This window comes from Taudactylus pleione, unplaced genomic scaffold, assembly GCF_031769625.1.
Source record: "Taudactylus pleione unplaced genomic scaffold, aTauple2 ptg000026l, whole genome shotgun sequence".
NCBI classification, from domain to species: domain Eukaryota; kingdom Metazoa; phylum Chordata; class Amphibia; order Anura; family Myobatrachidae; genus Taudactylus; species Taudactylus pleione.
This window is the reverse complement of record NW_028284428.1, coordinates 21,944,934-21,952,500: the sequence shown is the minus strand read 5'-3', so window position 1 is coordinate 21,952,500 and position 7,567 is coordinate 21,944,934.

Here is a 7,567-nt window from a genome sequence, read left to right as displayed (position 1 = left end):
TTGCATTGCTTAATGACCAACTGCCGTTCCGATGAATGGTGAGGCCACTACGTTTGCCCAACATGAACTCAATCAATCATTATGGGATGTGGTGGAGAGGTCCTTTTGCCTCCTAGATTGTACACCTACAAATATCAGTAAGCTGTGGGAAGCTATCCAGACGGCATGGGTCAACATCTCTCCAGAGGTCTTCCGCCCACTTGTGGAATCGATGCCACGTCGAGTTGCTGCACTTCGCTGGGCTAGAGGTGGTCCTTCGCGATAATTGCATCTATTTCATGACTTTGGGCACTTCGGTGTAGTATGTACTGATGGGGTGAAAAGAGCATTGGAGATGATGTACTAGCCTCCCACACACTTGGGCCCCTTGTAGCTTTCCGTATGAAATGCACTAGGGGGTAAATTTACTAAAGGTCGATTTTGCATTTTGAGTGATTTGAGGAGCGTTTTTCATTCGATTTGGATTCGATTTTGGTTTTGAGTATTTTTCTAAAGGCCAAATCGCCTGTAAAATCGGACTTGAAATAGACTTTGGACTCAAATCGACCATCGGTAAAACATTGGTACTTTTACATAGGCTAACACACAAAACCCTTATTTACTATCATTCGGTTTAAAATCGTCCTCAAAATCGGACTTCAAATCACTCTTCAAAGCCCCAATACAATAGACCTGCTTCATGCTTTCGATTTGAGCATGAGCAGGTCGGATTCACACAGATACATGCAGACATCAGTGAGATGCCTGCATGTATCTGGCTGGGAAAAGCGTGTAAAGAGTGAAATTTAAAAAATAAAATGTGAGGTCCCCCCCAAAACATAACCAGCCCCGGACTTTGGCAACCCTGTTCTGGTTGACTAAGTACAGGGAAAATTTGGCGTAGGGTCTCTCTGTAAGATCCAGAACCAGCCCTGGACCCTTTCTAATGGGGGGCTGATGCCACAGCCAGGGGAGCCCTATCACTGGGGCCCCCCAGCCTCAGCATCAGCCTTGACCGTTAGTCAGCCCAGGCCAGGGATCCCTGGAGTACAGGGAGACTCTACGTCATTTTTCACTGTACTTAGTCAACCAGAACAGGGTTGGCAAAGTCCGGGGCTGGTTGTGTTTTGGGGGGTGACCTCACGTTTTTTTTTTTCTTAATTTAACTCTTTCCAACACTTTTTCCAGCCAGATACATGCAGGCATCTCACTGATGTCTGCATGTATCTGTGTGACAACGAACTGCTCATGCTGAAAGTGAAAGCATGAAGCAGTTCGTTGTGTTTGGGATTTGTGTCGGGGATTTTTCCAGCCAGATACATGCAGGCATCTCACTGATGTCTGCATGTATCTGTGTGATAACGAACTGCTCATGCTGAAAGTGAAAGCATGAAGCAGTTCGTTGTGTCGGGGATTTGAAGAGGGATTTGATGGGTGATTTGCCATTCAATTTGGACATGAACTTGCCAAATCGAACAGCAAATCACTCTTCAAAACCGACTCAAATCGAATTTGTTTTGCAAATTGCAAAACAAATCGACTAATAGTAAATCCAGTGAAAAAACGTTTTCCACTGCATGCGATTTGTGAAGTGCTAAATCACTCCTCAAATCGTGCTGCAAATCCAGCAATAGTAAATTTACCCCACGGTTTTTATCAAAGAATCATATATAAAACATTGGCCCTCATTCAGAGCCGTACGCTCTGAGCAGAGCGCACGCTCTGAATGAGGGCCGCCCTCCATGAAAATGGAGCGTCCTCCTGGACGCTCGTATAGCTGTGGGTCACCACCCACAGGCTATACGAGCGTGCAGTTTGATGGCCGCGATGGTCGTGACCATCGCGACCATCGAAACTGCGAGCCGGAGCCTGCAGTTGAGGTTTTCAACCGCAAGCTCCGGAGTGATTTTGGCTCTATCAGAGCCAAAATCACTCCCACTGACATCACTAGTGATGTCAGTGGGCCGGCTTCTGACGGGAGGCGTTCCCGTGGGAACGCCCCCGTCAGGGAGGCACGCCCCCGGCACGTCTACCAAAGGGGGCGTGCTGTCAATCAACATCGACAGCACGCCCCCTTTGATCAGACACAACGAGCGAAGGACTTTCCTCCCTCCGTCGTGCGCATGCTCAATGCAGAACATCGACCCACTTGCGAGCGGACAGCCGCTCGCAAGTGGGTCTGAATCAGGCCCATAGTTCTGAATATGATTATATTCATTTTTGTCACAATCATCCTTAAACTCTCTGGTTATACTGTTTGTACTAAAGTGCCATCTAGTGGGAATTTTTGATTAATACAGTTGTCTACATCTACAGTATACATTGCTGTATGTCTCTTGTTTAGGCAGGTCTTGTATTCACCATTGTCCGGCACTGCCTTATGATAGTAAAAATAAAGGCCTAACTACTTTGCGCGAGAAGCATGTTCACATGCTAGCTGTGATTTTTATGATGAACACAATTTACATTTGTTTGGATAATTTAGCAAAATTAGGCTCAAACAGTATTTATCAAAATGTTCCCATGCTCACCCTTTGTGGATTACTAGACTATTAGGGATACTGCTGCAGTGTATCTCACGTACACCCTTCTCTTTTCTTCTGTTACATCAAAGTTTTTAGCTGTCTTATTTCTGCGTCAGATTCTAAAGATATATCCCTGGTAATGTACCTGTTCCCCAATATTCACCAACTGCACAATAAAACTCCTAATTTTTTGCATATCAGATGCAGGGCCTGATTCATTACGGATTGCGACTGCGGATGCAATAGCGATTACGCACGCAGTTCAACTAGTATACTGTACTAATCCATTGCGATCGCTATGCCATTGCAGCATAACATAAGGACTCCTACTTTACCTTACACACATCCGTAATGTTTTGCAAGACTGCAAAACCATCGGTACAATAGAGTACTATCGCAGCCTCACGCACACTTGCACAAGCTCTGACCTTACTCAGGAATTGCTAACTTCATCGCACGCTATCAGTCCTCAGGCTGCGCACTGCATCACTGTGGATAATTTATGCACGCCTATGCAACGGATTTCAAATGCACTGGCACGCCTGCTTTTCCTCGACCATCCCCCCGTCACCACCCACAAATGGTACTTCCTGTCAATCACTCTGCGATGGGTCTGCGTAGTCACTGTAATCGCAATGGCTAGTTCGCGCACACGCACTGTGATGCATACGCATGCGCAGTAAGCAACAATCAGTCGATTGCATGTGTATTAGCAACATTCACGGATAATTGGATGGACACCTAGGGGTACATTTACTAAGAATCGAGAATGGTCGAGTTTAGTTTTTTTTTATCTCAATTTGTATCACCGAATCTCGGGTGATTTTCCCGTTTGTCTACTCGCAAATTTACTAAGAAGTGAGTTTAGCTGAATGTGAGATTGCCGAAGGCGATGCAGATCGAGATATCTCCCCCGATTTGCAAGTGAAGATGAGATAACTCACCCGAGATTGCAGTGTTTTCTCTCTGCAAATCTCTCCCAGCCTCCACATATCAGTGAGATATGTGTAAGCTGCTTGTGTTGTACCTGTAAAAACGGGTACATTTAAAAAAAAAATAAAAAATTACGTGAGGTCCCCCCCCCCAAAAGACTAACCAGCCTCGGACTTGCCAGCCAGTCCTGGTTCTTAAAATTACAGGGAAAAAAATGTGTAGGGTTCCACTGTAATTTAAGAACCAACACCAGGCTGCAGGGACAGAGCTGGTTTTAAGTAGGGGTGTGCACCGGCCACTTTTCGTGTTTTGTGTTTTGGTTTTGGATCTGGATCTTTCTTCGTGTTTTGGATCTGGATTGGTTTTGCCAAAACCACCCTTCCGTGTTTTGGGTTCTGGGTTTTGTGTTTTGGATCTGTATTTTTTTTTAAAAAAGCATAAAAACAGCTAAAATCACAGAATTTGTTGGTTTCTCTGCTCCTATGCTATTATTAACCTCAATAACCTTAATTTCCACTCATTTCCAGTCTATTCTGAACACCTCACACCTCACAATAGTGTTTTCATGTCCAAAAGGTTGCACCGAGGTAGCTGGATGACTATGCTAAGCGACACGAGTGGGCGGCACAAACACGTGACCCATCTAGGAGTGACACTGCAGTGGCAGACAGGATGGCAGTTAGAAAAACTAGGCCCCAAACTGTACATAATGCAAAGAAGAAAAAGAAGTGCAAGATGGAATTGTCCTTGGGCCCTCCCACCCACCCTTATGTTGTATAAACAGGACATGCACACTTTAACAAATCAATCATTTCAGCGCCAGGGTCTGCCACACAACTGTGGCTGAAATGATTGGTTCGTTTGGGCCCCCACAAAACAAGCTGGCAATTAATGTGTCCCTGCACAAACTGGCTCTACGGAGGCAAGATGTCATCCTCATCCTCCTCATCCACCGATTCCTCACCCTCTTCAGTGTGTACATCCTCATCCTCACAGAGTATTAATTCGTCCCTGCTGGAACCACAGGTCCCTCTGTACGTTCTGGAGGCTGGTCTCCCTGGAAGAGTTGATAATTCATTTTATGAACATCATCTTCTCCACATTTTGTGGAAGCAACCTCCTACGCCTTTCGCTGACAAGGTTCCCGGCTGCACTAAACACTCTTTCGGAGTACACACTGGAGGGGGGGCAACTCAGGTAAAATAGAGCCAGTTTGTACAGGGACCTCCAAATTGCTTCTTTTTCCTGCCAGTACAGGTACGGACTGTCTGACATGCCTACTTGGATGCTGTCACCGATGTAATCCTTTAACAGACAGACGCACGCTTGTCGCTGCTGCTTTGAGGATTCAAGTGCGGCTACAGCCCACACAATTCACAAAGACAGAAAAAAAAAAAGAATATTTTTATTGTTTGTGGAGCACACTTTGAGGGTTACACCACCCTTTAACAGACAGACGCACGCTTGTCGCTGCTGCTTTGAGGATGCAAGTGCGGCTACAGCCCACACAATTCACAAAGACAGAAAAAAGAAGAAGAATATTTTAATTGTTTGTGTAGAACACTTTGAGGTGTCACCACCCTTTAACAGACAGAAGCACGCTTGTCGCTGCTGCTTTAAGGATGCAGGTGCGGCTACAGCCCACACAATTCACATAGACAGAAAAAAAAAGAACAATATTTTAATTGTTTCTGTAGCACACTTTGAGGGTGTCACCACCCTTTAACAGACAGACGCACGCTTGTCGCTGCTGCTTTGAGGATGCAAGTGTGGCTACATCGCACACAAGTCACAAACACATTAAAAAAATTGTTTTTTATTTTTTGGAACACTTTGAGAGTTACACCACCCTTTAACAGACAGACGCACGCTTGTCGCTGCTGCTTTAAGGATGCAGGTGCGGCTACAGCCCACACATTTCACAAAGACCGAAAAAAAAAGAACAATATTTTAATTGTTTGTGTAGAACACTTTGAGGGTGTCACCACCCTTTAACAGACAGATGCACGCTTGTCGCTGCTGCTTTAAGGATGCAGGTGCGGCTACAGCCCACACAATTCACATAGACAGAAAAAAGAAGAAGAATATTTTTATTGTTTGTGTAGCACACTTTGAGGGTGTCACCACCCTTTAACAGACAGACGCACGCTTGTCGCTGCTGCTTTAAGGATGCAGGTGCGGCTACATCGCACACAAGTCACAAACACATTAAAAAAATAGTTTTTTATTTTTTGGAGCACTTTGAGAGTTACACCACCCTTTAACAGACAGACGCACGCTTGTCGCTGCTGCTTTAAGGATGCAGGTGCGGCTACAGCCCACACATTTCACAAAGACCAAAAAAAAAGAACAATATTTTAATTGTTTGTGTAGCACACTTTGAGGGTGTCACCACCCTTTAACAGACAGACGCACGCTTGTCGCTGCTGCTTTGAGGATGCAAGTGTGGCTACATCGCACACAAGTCACAAACACATTAAAAAAATAGTTTTTTATTTTTTGGAACACTTTGAGAGTTACACCACCCTTTAACAGACAGACGCACGCTTGTCGCTGCTGCTTTAAGGATGCAGGTGCGGCTACAGCCCACACATTTCACAAAGACCGAAAAAAAAAGAACAATATTTTAATTGTTTGTGTAGAACACTTTGAGGTGTCACCACCCTTTAACAGACAGACGCACGCTTGTCGCTGCTGCTTTAAGGATGCAGGTGCGGCTACAGCCCACACAATTCACATAGACAGAAAAAAAAAGAACAATATTTTAATTGTTTCTGTAGCACACTTTGAGGGTGTCACCACCCTTTAACAGACAGACGCACGCTTGTCGCTGCTGCTTTGAGGATGCAAGTGTGGCTACATCGCACACAAGTCACAAACACATAAAAAAAATAGTTTTTTATTTTTTGGAACACTTTGAGAGTTACACCACACTTTAACAGACAGACGCACGCTTGTCGCTGCTGCTTTAAGGATGCAGGTGCGGCTACAGCCCACACATTTCACAAAGACCGAAAAAAAAAGAACAATATTTTAATTGTTTGTGTAGAACACTTTGAGGGTGTCACCACCCTTTAACAGACAGACGCACGCTTGTCGCTGCTGCTTTAAGGATGCAGGTGCGGCTACAGCCCACACAATTCACATAGACAGAAAAAAGAAGAAGAATATTTTTATTGTTTGTGTAGCACACTTTGAGGGTGTCACCACCCTTTAACAGACAGACGCACGCTTGTCGCTGCTGCTTTAAGGATGCAGGTGCGGCTACAGCCCACACATTTCACAAAGACCAAAAAAAAAAGAACAATATTTTAATTGTTTGTGTAGCACACTTTGAGGGTGTCACCACCCTTTAACAGACAGACGCACGCTTGTCGCTGCTGCTTTGAGGATGCAAGTGTGGCTACATCGCACACAAGTCACAAACACATTCAAAAAATAGTTTTTTATTTTTTGGAACACTTTGAGAGTTACACCACCCTTTAACAGACAGATGCACGCTTGTCGCTGCTGCTTTAAGGATGCAGGTGCGGCTACAGCCCACACATTTCACAAAGACCGAAAAAAAAAGAAGAATATTTTAATTGTTTGTGTAGAACACTTTGAGGGTGTCACCACCCTTTAACAGACAGACGCACGCTTGTCGCTGCTGCTTTAAGGATGCAGGTGCGGCTACAGCCCACACATTTCACAAAGACCAAAAAAAAAAGAACAATATTTTAATTGTTTGTGTAGCACACTTTGAGGGTGTCACCACCCTTTAACAGACAGACGCACGCTTGTCGCTGCTGCTTTAAGGATGCAGGTGCGGCTACAGCCCACACAATTCACAAAGACAGAAAAAATAACAATATTTTAATTGTTTGTGTAGCACACTTTGAGGGTGTCACCACCCTTTAACAGACAGACGCACGCTTGTCGCTGCTGCTTTAAGGATGCAGGTGCTGCTACAGCCCACACAATTCACAAAGACAGAAAAAAGAACAATATTTTAATTGTTTGTGTAGCACACTTTGAGGGTCTCACCACCCTTTAACAGACAGACGCACGCTTGTCGCTGCTGCTTTAAGGATGCAGGTGCGGCTACAGCCCACACAATTCACAAAGACAGAAAAAAAAAGAACAATATT